Source organism: Akebia trifoliata, chromosome 12 (assembly GCF_017979445.1).
Source record: "Akebia trifoliata isolate Shusen 1 chromosome 12, ASM1797944v1, whole genome shotgun sequence".
Classification (NCBI taxonomy): Eukaryota; Viridiplantae; Streptophyta; class Magnoliopsida; order Ranunculales; family Lardizabalaceae; genus Akebia; species Akebia trifoliata.
The window spans coordinates 20,016,970-20,030,070 of record NC_141386.1 but is presented as its reverse complement, the minus strand read 5'-3'; positions in this window follow the sequence as shown (position 1 = coordinate 20,030,070).

Genomic DNA, 13,101 nt, shown 5'->3' with positions numbered 1-13,101 from the left:
TTTGGTTTTGGAAGGGAACCACAGTGCCATAAACTTGACATATCCTTTTCCCAGATCTAGACTATTAAGGGAAAGCTATCTCTTACTTAGCTTATGCATGGCCTATTCCAAGGGTAATGCATTCATGGCAAGACATTTGTTGTGCTTCTAAATCTGATATGGGATCGTGTGGTAAAGTTATGGGTGTCACATGTTGTTCCAAGTCATGCTGCATCTATTGTTTTGCAATTTTATAGGCTAATGCATGTATTAAGATAATCTAATTCGTTATGATTTGCTTATCTGGTTGAAATTAATGGGTTTTCTTAAAGGCTCTTTATATTATTATTTTTGCTTTACCATAATAGTATGTAAAATGCATGGATAACTATGTCAAAAATGTGTGATTCTATCATTGTAAAAATGATCAAGCCAGAGTTGTTGAGGCACATTTTGAAGCTAAATTCCATCCTTAGTTGTCTGTGACTTAGGTATTCAGGGGGGATTTGTTTAAAACAACTGAGCACAAAAGCAAACCGAGTACTTCAGCCAGCAGGTATGTACATATAATAGTCTAGTATATTTTATCTTTCATTTAATTTTTAAGTCATTTTTCTGTATGATAGGACATTAATTTTATTGGATAGTTTCATGATCTTGGGGAACATTGTAGTCTCCCAAAACAAGGGTTCAATGTTCCACTCACAAAACTATTACAAATTGAAATATTGATGACACTTGCTCTATAAATTTGGTTCAACAAGAAACACACCCAACCTGACAATTAAAATATTTAGAATGTCTTTTAGATAAACAAGCCATAGTAAGTGTCTTGTGGTTACTTTAGGAGGTGAAGAACAGACCATAGATAATTGTTTAGGTTCTTGGAAATATTAAAGTTCACTACTTTACTCAAAATGAATATTTATTCTTCTACATATTTCCTCTTATGAGCATGTTATTGATTTGGTTTCCAAGTAGCAAGTTTTTCGATTTGTAGGCAACAGATCTTTGTTGATTTTAGTGCTTCAACGCTTGGAGGAAAACTGAATAAGATATGTCTACCTTTATCACCTTTTTTTTCTTTTACACCCCTCTCCCTCCTCTCTTAAGCATTCCATTAGTTCATCTCATTGTAGACTATATGCTTGGGTGTTCATGTTTGAGAAAGTTTCCATTTGTAAGAATTTATTTAGTACTACTAAGTAATTTTGTAAACTATGAATCAATGTAAGTTTTTTACATAGTGGTGTAGTTTGAAAATCAAAACCATGCTATAATATTAATCCCGTATTGCCTTCCGGAACCAACTGTAGACATTGTGTACTAGTGGTGATTCATGATGATGATAAAAGAAGTAGTGATAGAATGGACTCGTTGGACTGGGAAGCAGTAAGGTGTGCATATGTTAATGAGATTGCCGATACCATCAAGGAAAGAGGGATGAATCACATGCTTGCCGAACGAATTAAAGTACACACAATAATCAATCTTGAACCCCGAATCTGAAAGCACTCATAAGATGCAAAAGTCCCTTGAAAAGCTGAATATATTTGTGTATTGCATGTACTGCACTTGTTCTGCTTGACCTCTCCAGCATTTTCATTTACTGTTGTAGAGATAATGACTTGTTTATGTATTTTCTCACTTAATCGGATTACGTATTCAGTGGTGTCGTCCTTGGAATGGCCTGATGGAATGTGTTCATGGTCATCATAGTGATCAACACTGGTATCACCCTCAAAATGCACCAATACAGCACGTATTTCCAGCCTCCCTTGCAAATTCCTCACCAAGACATCACGCTCTTGTAAAAACCAGGTTCCATTTCACAAACCTGCAAGATTAAGAATAAAAAATCATGAAACAACATATGCCAAGTAAACATGGTTTAAAATACAATGCATGATATAAATGTGAGGCCTCCCAAGCCTCCCCTCTATTTCAAACTAAAGACATACTACTTGACCCCTCGTCTTCTGTAGGAGACTAATAGAAAATCACCAAATTATCCTTATCTTCGACCTTAAGGTAAAGCCTTTAATTTTATTTGGCATGCAGTCCATAATTATTTTTCGTGGAAGCTTTACATGATGCAAAGTCATCTCAAAGTGGCTTTGGTGTAAGAGAGTTTTTGCATCATGACCCATATTTACCTTATAGGAGCTTACAGATATGACACATAACTTCACATATATCAAAGTACCTCCCAAGCAAAGATGAATTTGGAAGGGTTTACACGACAAACCTTGGAAACTAGGTATAAATATAATACTCCTTTTGTTCATGAGCTTCTGACCAAATGTGAGATCAAACATTGTTGTGTGGTTATTGATTTTGGGAAATTCTGCATTTGAGTTGTATGTGTTTGTCGAAGGTTGTGACTATAACCAGGTTGAATCGTTCTAGGTTCGATTGTTGCCTTAGCACAAGTTGGTTGTAGATTGTCAGTCATATTGTCTACAACGCGAGTAACCACTGCAGGTTTTCCAGCCATGTTACACTTGTAAAGAGTAGCCTTTTGAAGTAAGAACACCTGTAGATATTAGAGCTGATTATTAGTAGGCCCTAGTTACCTGCAAATATTAGCCAAAGACATGGTTTGAGATTTAAAAAATAAAACCAATAATGATTTACTGCAGTAATAGTAGAGTGGGTCATAAACACCAGTGGAAGTGCAACCAATGAAAATATGGCTATGCCCAAAATGACATGGATTTCAATTTTTGTGAGAAATTTTTTGCCCTCTTGAATTGACTTTTTGGTTATAGCACAACTGCAGATTCTTAAAAGAGTTGTTTAGTTTAATTGAAACCATCTATCATGTCCAAGCAGGAAAGGAGTTCATACCTTTCCAATGATGGATTCACCTCCAATGCCAATGCGATGAGGTCAGGGGGGGGGGGGAGGAGGAGAAGATTCAGTAGAAGGGATTCTTAGTAGTAATAAAGAAGACAAACTTTAAGTGAAGAAGCATAAAGCACTATACCACAAAATATTTTCATTTGATGAGCATTTTGACGATGGATTTGACATTGAGCTTCTTCAGATCTGTGTTGGATTGTCCACAACCATCACCAGTGCTCCAGAGATGTAGACCATGGAAAGTGCAGCTCCAACCTACACCATATGACTCCAGATTTAGAATCCATTGTTTTCACAACTTTTTAAGTACCCCCCAAAAGCACTTCGATAGGCATCATCATCAAACATCAATGTTACATTTAACCAAAGAGAAGTGATTCCATAGAAGCAATTAAGTTGAAAGAAAAGCAGAGCTACCCCAAACAACGGCTTAGTGGCTGCATTTAAGTTCGTACCTTATCATCTATGGTATCAAAGTTCGTGATAAGGATTCCATCGATCAACCTAGCACTTGGTGAGGTTGAGAGGTGCGTCAGTTTCTGCGAATGGTTTAAAGTAAATTTGTTTAATCAACCATTATTTTCCATAAAGAATACTTCTCCAACAAACAGGACTAGATCTGGACTGTTTAGGTTGATCACACACACACACACACCACAACAACAATAACAATAACAATCTTTCTATGATATAGAGAAGAATTGATAATTTGCACAAAGAAGAACTCAACGACACACACACACACACACACACACACACAACAACAACAACAACAACAACAACAATAACAAACTTTCTATGATTCAGAGGAGGATAAAATAGTTGCCCCCACAACTATTTTTTTCACTCTTACTTGTCCCCACACTTTTTTTTTTCTAATCTTGATTTTAATATGAGCTAAGTTAACTCATTGTTAAGTCAATGCCACCAACAAACCAACTTCACAACTATTGATGACAAATAAATATTTTGCGCATCATGATATATCAAATAAATTCAAGCAAAATTCATATCTTATGAAAACTAAACATATCGAAGCAACTTCACCAGGTCTCAGTGACACCTCTCCAAGATCACAAGGGATTGATGCTTCAAGAAATGTAGAATCATCTTGGTTACCAATAACTTCTTTAAAATTATCTTCTTCAGCCAAAAAACCAGGCAATGTTGAAGGAAAGCAAAAGAAGTTAGGGTTACTATAGACAGTCTCAAGACCCGAGTTGGTTGGTGAGTTCCTTGAATATAGTTTGAGCCAATATCACCACCAAGGAAATCATGGACACTGGTAACATAATTATCTCCATAAAACCCACATGCGTCATACTCCATTGGCATAGGCATCCCATCCATTTTTTACACATGATGGTTCCTTGTGGAATATGGCGCACATGTAGCTAGGCAAAAAAAGATGCATAATAGAGCCGGTACAACATGTAATCCAATTGATGGCTGAAATAATCTCATGATTTATAAATTAAGAAAATGGTATCAGTTTTGCATGACATGAATGTATTGTGGCAACTATAAGAAACTAATGCATGAACACATCTACAAGTGTACACCATGTATTACTATGGGTGAGGGTTTTATACAATACCCTCAAAACCTCTTCACTACAGTGGTAGTTTTACTCCACATGGAAGCTGAGATGGTACACCCAAAGGGCATATGAAGTTCACCACATCAGCATCCTCCCATGTGGCAATAAGAGGCATATATGTCTCTGCATCAGAGGGTCAAATGGCTAATGGATGACCTCGGTCAACCATGTAAGTTGTCCATGTGGCAATGAAAATAAAAAATAAAAAATAAGCCCCTCCAAAAAAAACTTTTCCCAATAAAAAACATTAACCCAAAATTAAATAAAATTAAGAAAATTAAGATAAACCAAGAAATAATTTTTATTTTTTTTAAAACATGGTCCCACAATGTTCTGTTTGCAAATGATGTATCTTCTTATCACTTCAATAGCCTTTCTAATGATGTTTGCAAATGATGTATCTTCTTGCAAATGAGGAATCAATTGTTCCTGATATAAGTTGATCGTTGCAGTCAATTAGAATCATCCATATATACCATTGATCAGTAAAGACACATTGGATTACTCTAAGGGCAATTAATAATGTAAATAACACAAAAAATGTTGAGAATCAATAATTAGATTATGGCTGTTACATAGCTAGCCAAGTAAAACAAAATAATTCTAAGTAGATTAACAGCCAGCCAAGTAAAATCAAATGCTCTAAAGAACATTAACTCAAAATCAAATGTTCTAAAGAACATTAACTTATTAATACACAACTAATAACATCAATCTCACAAGTTAAACCCAAACACTTTTAAGTGGTCAAAATCTTCAAAAAGGGAACATGTAAAATGTCCAAAATATCAAATTCATTTGTGAATGTGTCTGAAAGAAACTACACAGATTCAACTATAGCATACAATTCCAACTACAGCTCAAATTCATATATGGATGTGTCTGAAAGAAACTGCACAAAATTACAAATTCATTTTACAACTCGGCCTTCTTTCACAAGTCCTTAAAAGTCAGAAGAGCTAGAAATTCCATCTCTAGGCTAATAAGCATAGCAAAGCAAAGAATAACAGAAAATCTGAACTCTTTGGGTCTATAAAAGTGTCACAAAAGCTAAAGTTTCAGCAGTCTTTGTATTGGAGACTGGAAACGACCCAACTCTACTCTCCCTTTTTTCCCACCAAAAAAATAAAAATCCAATATGCTGATTGCATATTGTTAGATCAATAGCATCCTAACCTTGGAAAAGAGAGTTATTGTATGTTTAAGACCTATAATTTGTGTTGTGGTTTAAACTACTTACTAATGTATGTCCCCATGAGCATAATAGCATAAAGAACTTAATATGTTAAAGAAATTTTTATGCTAGTGGGGGCAAGCAAATACTACAAAAAAAAAATTTGAAGATAAGGTTTTAAAGATGCTACAAACAAAATAAGAATGTTTATTAATAAAAAAAGAATTGATAAGTTGTAAAGTCTTTAACTTAAGTACTATAGACCTACAAATTTCATACTTGAGAAATGAAACATTAACACAAAACTAAATAATTCTACAATGTAAATGAACTTAGTTTCAATATCATCCAACACATTTCAAAGTAAACAAAATTTACTCAGTTAAAAAGAAGTATCTTCCATTAAGTACAAGAAATGCTACTACATCAGGAATAGAACTTACAAAAGCTTTCCACAATTAACAACAGAAATTCCAGCTCCAATAGTCATTCAAGCTTGGGACCATCCTTTTCTCTCCTTCTTTATCCGGGTTTGGGACTGGCAATGTAAAACATATAATTTTACATTGGCAGAGTTAAAAAGGGGTTAGTTATAAAAGAAATCATAAAACATACGTAGGTACAAAAGTCTATGTAGTGATCCATTTTATGCAAACAACTTGCACACATAAAGGATGAGAATACCATACCTACTGATTTGCTGAATCTTTTAGTCCATTTCATCTATTTAGGCTAGTAATGGATATGATCCCAGTTTTAAATATTTATAAGCCATTATCATAAATTTTTCATAAGTAAGCAAACTAAAAAAATCATAAGTTTGTCTCAAAAAGCATGTATCAGAGACTAATTCACTAATAAAACTAACTACTTCAAAAGATTTTCTGACAAAAAAGGTATCAAATCAATCATTTGGTGGCTGCGTCGATGAGTCCGATGGAGTTGGGAACGTACAACCCGGTGGAGTTGAGAACGTGCCACCAAACTACAATAAACATATCAAATCATCAGATATATTATGTTTATATATCTAAAAACTAAATAAATATAAATTTTTTACTTATACATCATGATAGGCTCATAACCATCTGTGCGAGATTATCAAACTCAACTTTATCAGCTTGTCTTTATCGCTTGGCTTCATCTTTATTAGCACGTCTAAGTCGTTCGGCCTCAATCCTATCGATTTTTCTAAGCCGCTCAAACTCAATCCTATTGGCTTCTCTAAGCTGTTCGGCCTCAATCCTATTGACCTCTCTCTATTTTTCTATTTTATTCCTAGTCATCTCGAGCTGATGCTCCAAGGATGACCTCTCATTCTCGTGTTCCATCCTCTTACCAGCTAAATTCTCCTCTAATGTTCTTACCTTCTCTCTCAACATGGTCATCTCTTCACTCTTCATAAAAGAGGATGAGTCCTGGCTAAATGATGACCCCCACAACTTTGTGGGAGTCAAACCCAACCCAAATCCACAAACTCGAACGGGTCTCTCTGTACCCATGACCTTACTAAATACATCATTAGGTCCACTTGTATCCTTTGAGTCCTCTGGTAATTTTTTGAGTATTTCTTGCATCTCATTCTACAAAAAAAATGATTGATGTAAATTTTATAATTATTATATATTTTTTCGGAGTTCTATAAAATAATGTAATTGCACTTAATATTTTGGTAGTAGCATCATCATCAACAAGCACGCTATATTTATGAGAATGGGTCTTTATCCACATTTCAGCTCTGCTGGGGGGCATGACTCTTCAATTCTCAATTCTTCCACTAGAGGCCTCATACATACATCTATGTTGTTTCCAAGACCAGTAGGACTAGGGATCAACATGGATAAAATCATGTTTGACTGTTTCATACACATCCATGGGGGTAAGTTATATGGAATCAATATCACATGCCATGTGCTGTGATTATTGCTCATAGTTTTGAACGGATTGAAATCGCCACTAGCCAACCCAAGTTTAACATTACGAATATCTAAAGTGAATGACAGATTGCAATTATCAAAATAATTACATGCTATTGAGTCTGTTGGAGGCCTTAACAGACCATCCTTGGTTCGACACTTGTTATGCCACCTCATGTCATAAGTTGTCTTTGATGACGTAGAAAGTCTTTGTAGCCTTGGTTTTAATGGAAAATAACGTAGTATCTTACCTAGACTTTTTTTACTTTTCCCTCTCGATTGATCTCCGTCCATTTTCATCTAGAAATACCACATGTGTCACAAACTTGTTTCTCACTAGTCTCTCTCCAATATATCATGCAATCGTTGGGGTACGCATATATCTTATTATAATCAAGACCTAAATCTGAGATAATCTTTTTTGTTTGACTGAAATTTTTTGGCAATGTCGACCCATCCGGGAGCACCTTCCTCAACAAGACAAACAACATTGAAAATGACTTGTTGTTCCATCCATTAAGGCACTTTATGTGAATAGTTTAACTATAAACGATAATTTGCTGAATTTTGTACAACCAAGAAACAACTCTTTCTTCATATTGTTTACCAACTTGTAAAATTTTTTGGCTTCTACGTTTATCCCACTATTTAGTATTTCTGTACGATTACCTGTTACATTATATTCTGCATTTGGCATTCTGAAAATATCATCCAATAGATCTTTCATTCCATTTCCATTTTCATTTCTCATTGCATTGTTTGACTGATCATATGAATCTGAATTCTGGCCTCTAGATAATGACGATTCAATATCTTCACCATGGAATAACCATCTAGTGTAATTCTTGTCGAACCCGTAGCAGATCATATGGTCATATGCATTTTGCTTGTTCTGGTAATACACGTTATTGCATTTAAGACATGGACACTTCAATTTCTCATCAACAGTGGCTCCACGTTCAAAAGCAAACTGAATGAATCTTTTTACCCTTTCGATATATTTTTAACTAATCCTTACACATTCAACAAGTTCATGCGAACAATACATCAATATTATGATATGGTGACATCAAACCAATCACGATATGAAATATCAACATATCTCGATTTTCGAATCCAACTCTTATCCGTTGGGTAATTCTAAGGTTGTTGGATAATATCATTGAATGAGTTGTTTTATCAACAATGAAATCTATGCATTCACATATCTATATATATATATGTGTGTGTGTGTGTGTGTGTGTGTGTGTGTGTGTGTACGTGTATTCATGACCTTATTGTCCGTAAAAGAAATTGACACTGAAACACAAAAGCAAGAAATTCATAAAAAGGGAGGGTAAGATCGAATGTATAAAGTTTCATGTATGGTGTGGTTCCATCCATATGTATGTACGGTATGTTCTTTCTGTTTATTTATTATAAAACATTTTATATATTTTTTTCTTCTCCTCTGACCATAAGTAAAGTGTATGACTCAACTTGATCGAAAGGTTTTAGGAAAAAAAATTGACAAGAAATTAAAGAAAATAGTAAGTCAGTTGTTTTATATTGGTTTCTTACAAAAGACTATGATTAACAATCTATTTAGATTGAGAAAAGAGAAGAGAAGAGAAAATATGCAATTTTCTCTTCATTTCTCCTATTTGGATTGTTAAGTAGGGAGAGAAGAGAAGAAAAATGGGGGGAAGAGAAGGAAAAAAATGTCAAATTTGGTGATCTCCAAAATTGGAGAGACGATGAGGGAAGAGAAGAGAATAAAGTTTTACATTCCAAATTTGGCTTCATTATTTTCAAAATTTCCAAAAATATGCAATACTAGCAAGCCATCCGACAGGACATAGGACAGGCCATCCAACGGGCCATCCGACAAGCCATCCCATAGGCCATTTGACATGCCATTGGATAGGCCATTAGGCAAGCTATCTGACAGGCCATTTGGTAGGCCATCCGACATGCTATTGGACATGCCATCCGACTGGCCATTGGGCAAGCCATCTGACTGGCCATTGGACAAGCCATCCAACAGGCCATTGACACAGGCGATCCAACAAGTCATTAGGTAGGCAATCCGATAAGCCATTGGGCTGGCCATCCAATAGGCCATTGGGCCTGCCCAATGACTTGTCATCGAGTACTCTTCCCCTACTTGTAATCCTCATTAGTCAAATCCTTCTCCTAGCAACATTTTTTTAGAAATGATGCAATCAATGGCTATGCTTTATAAGCAATCAGTAGGGCACGGAAGTGTAATAAAATATGAAGTTAACATATATTCTAGATTTATTGAGTAGATCTAGAATTAAGAGAAATAAGATTATAATTTATCCAAAAAAAATAAAAATAGAGAGAAATAAACTTACAATCTGATTAGGTACTTACACAAAGTTATCCTTCTTTGATCCACTATTGCATGATCTACACTATCATCTAATGGGATAGTAGTAGGTTTATCAATGTTGCTAACCCTCCAAATTTAATTTCAATAACTAAAATTGCCAAACAAATTAGAAAACTCCAACCCTCAAGAAGTAGATCCAAGTTCACGCTATAACATGAACTAGTAAAAAATAATACCCAATACAAGTTAGGTATATTTAAATATCAAATTACCAGAAACAGAACAAATCCAATAAAACTTAGCCCTTAATTATTAACCAAAAACAAAAAAAATTCCTCCATAAATTTTCTAAAACCTGTATAAGCATACCCAATTCAAGATTCTACACAAAACCCAGCATCCAAGTAACAATTTTACCAAAAAATCCATAGTTATATAAAAAAAAAGGAACAAAAACTCTTAAATTCATAAAAAAAAACTAGTTCAATAATACCCAATACAAGTTGGGTATCTTTAAATATCAAAATACCATAATCAAGAATAAAAAAATTCCTCTATAAATTTCTTGAAACCTATATAAGCATACCCAATTCTAAATTCTATACAAACCTAGCATCCAAGTAATAATTTTACTAAAGAAATCCCTAGTTTTATAAAGAACAAGGAACAAAAAATCCAAAATTCATGGAAAAAAAACTAGTTCAATAATTCCCAATACAAATTGGGTATCTTTAAAGATCAAATTACTAGAAACAAAACAAGTCCAATAAAAATTAACCCTTAATTATAAATCAAAAATTAAAAAATTCCTCCATAAATTAACTAAAACCTGTATAAGCATACCCAATTTAAGATTCTACACAAAATCCAACATTTAAGTAACAATTTTACCAAAAAAAGCCCATAATTCTATAAAGAAGAAGAACAAAAACTCAAAAATTCATGAAAAAGTAACATTCAAGATAAAGTAAATGAGGTTTATCAAAGTAAATGAGGTTTAAAAAACATAACCTTTACAAACCTGAAATCTATAGAGCCCTGGTAAAATAACTGCAACGAGTTGAACTTCTACGTCTTTTGTAGGAATGAAAATCGTATCAGAGACGAAGAGGGTGTGAAAAGGAGAGATTGGGAGATAGGACAAGAAAGTGCAAGAGGGAGATAAAATGAAATAGAGGGAGATATACTGTAAAATCCTAAATTTCGATTGGTATCTCGAAGAAAAATAAATAGTTGAATTTTGAAAAAAATCTTAGAAGTGGGACTTAAGGTAAAATTGTAGGATGTTGTTCTAATTATTTTTAATGAAATCTGACTTCACCATTGGTTTCAAAATGATCGAAAACATACTTTAGTTTATAAGCACGCTTAAATGCAAGTCTGAACATAAAAGTTACAAAATCTTAGATTACCGAGTCGGATTAGGCTAAAATAATGACTTTTTGCTAGAGAAAGAATTTTAAAATTTTGATCATACCATTGGATTCGTAACAAAAAATTATTGAACATAGACTATTTATTTATCATTTTTGAAACACAAAAAGTCGAATTATCGTAAAAAATAAAACGACGTCAATTTTAGGGTCCCATGGGCCAAAAATGTACATTTTTGTTAGAGATATAATTTGTAGAAATTGACCATACCATTAGATTTGAAAAAAAAATTTGACAAAATAGAGTATTCATTCGTCACTTTTGGAGTTCGGATGGTCAAGTTATCATCGATTGAGACAATAGGCAAAATACCGATTTCATCCCAAGATTTATATCAATAAATTTTTTTAATTTTTTCACTTTTCACCTTCATTTTAAACGAACCAAAACCAGCCAAGGATTTTAAATTTTTTTTATTTTTTTCAAATTTTCAAACTTAGATCCGTTGCAAAGGGTCCGTCTTTGACCGTCGATGTAAAAGGGAGAAACATCCGCAGCCTCGACATCTATAAAATCCACCTAACTTTTTTTCGTTTCACCTTAGTTTTTACCCCATATCGTCAAAAATCAGCTGTATTTATATATCGGAGTTTCAAAACTTTGACCTCGGATTTCATCATTTTGAGGTCAAATATTCCTCCGTCGTAGAAGAGAGAAAGGAAGACGACTTCGAGATCTTTGAAACCATCGGGTTAGATTAAAAAATCAACCATCTCGAAGTTTGATCCATCTCGATTTTCATGCATATCGTCTCATTTTTCGTGCACGGCCTTCGATCCTTTTGCATAAAGATAGTAAGGAACTCTCAATTTCTTTAGTAATCGTAGATTGTGAAAATTGCATTAGAATTTTATTAAAAATTTGTATTGTGTTTCTAAAAATTTAGAATTTAATTGGTTATTTCAAATTCAAGCTAGAACTTGCATATTTAATATGTTTAATTATATTTTATAACAAGTTATACGTGGGTAGGATATTTTACCAGGTTTTATGTTGGCCAGTTGGGTTATGTGCACTGCTCGAACCCTATGTTGATAAAAGTTTTGTAATTTTTCAAGTCAATTAAAAAAATGAATTTTAAGGTTTGAAAAATGATTTAATTTCATTGAACTCATATTGAGTTGATGAATATCAGAAAGTGAATATTTTATTTGAGAAATTGAATACTATAAAATCGAAAAAAATGAAAAAAGGTATGAAACGGTAAAATGTCAGAGTCACTCCCGAGGGGTGATGTCTGCATTTTACATTATTGTGTTGTGTGTAGGTTGGTTAACCACTATCCAGGGATAATGTTACTGATTGCATGTTTATTTACTTTCTGTTAACGCGAGGCGTTGTTTACTTTTCTGTTCAATTATTTATGCTAAGCCGGGTGGCCACAGTTGCATGGTAGGAAACTAGATATCCATTCTCAACTTTGTATTGTTAATTTCTCTTTTACTTTTTAAATGAAATATATATATATATATATATATATATATATATATATATGTAGCTATTTTGTGAGCTGTAAAAGGATCTGTGAATGCCTGAAGGGATAGTGCGTCATATTATCCGGAGTGGTGTACTATCCTGAGATATATGGTTGGGACCACTAAGCTCATACGTGGTATGGGACGCGTATAAGAGTGGAGTTACAACTGGAATCTGGGTTATTTCTCTTTATCTTTACCAGTGAACTTGTAATATAAAGGTGGTCGTATACGAATAGTTTGTATATTTAGGAATCACATGCACGCCTGATAGGCATAGACGAAGATGATTAGTTAGTGATCACTAACAATCTATAGTA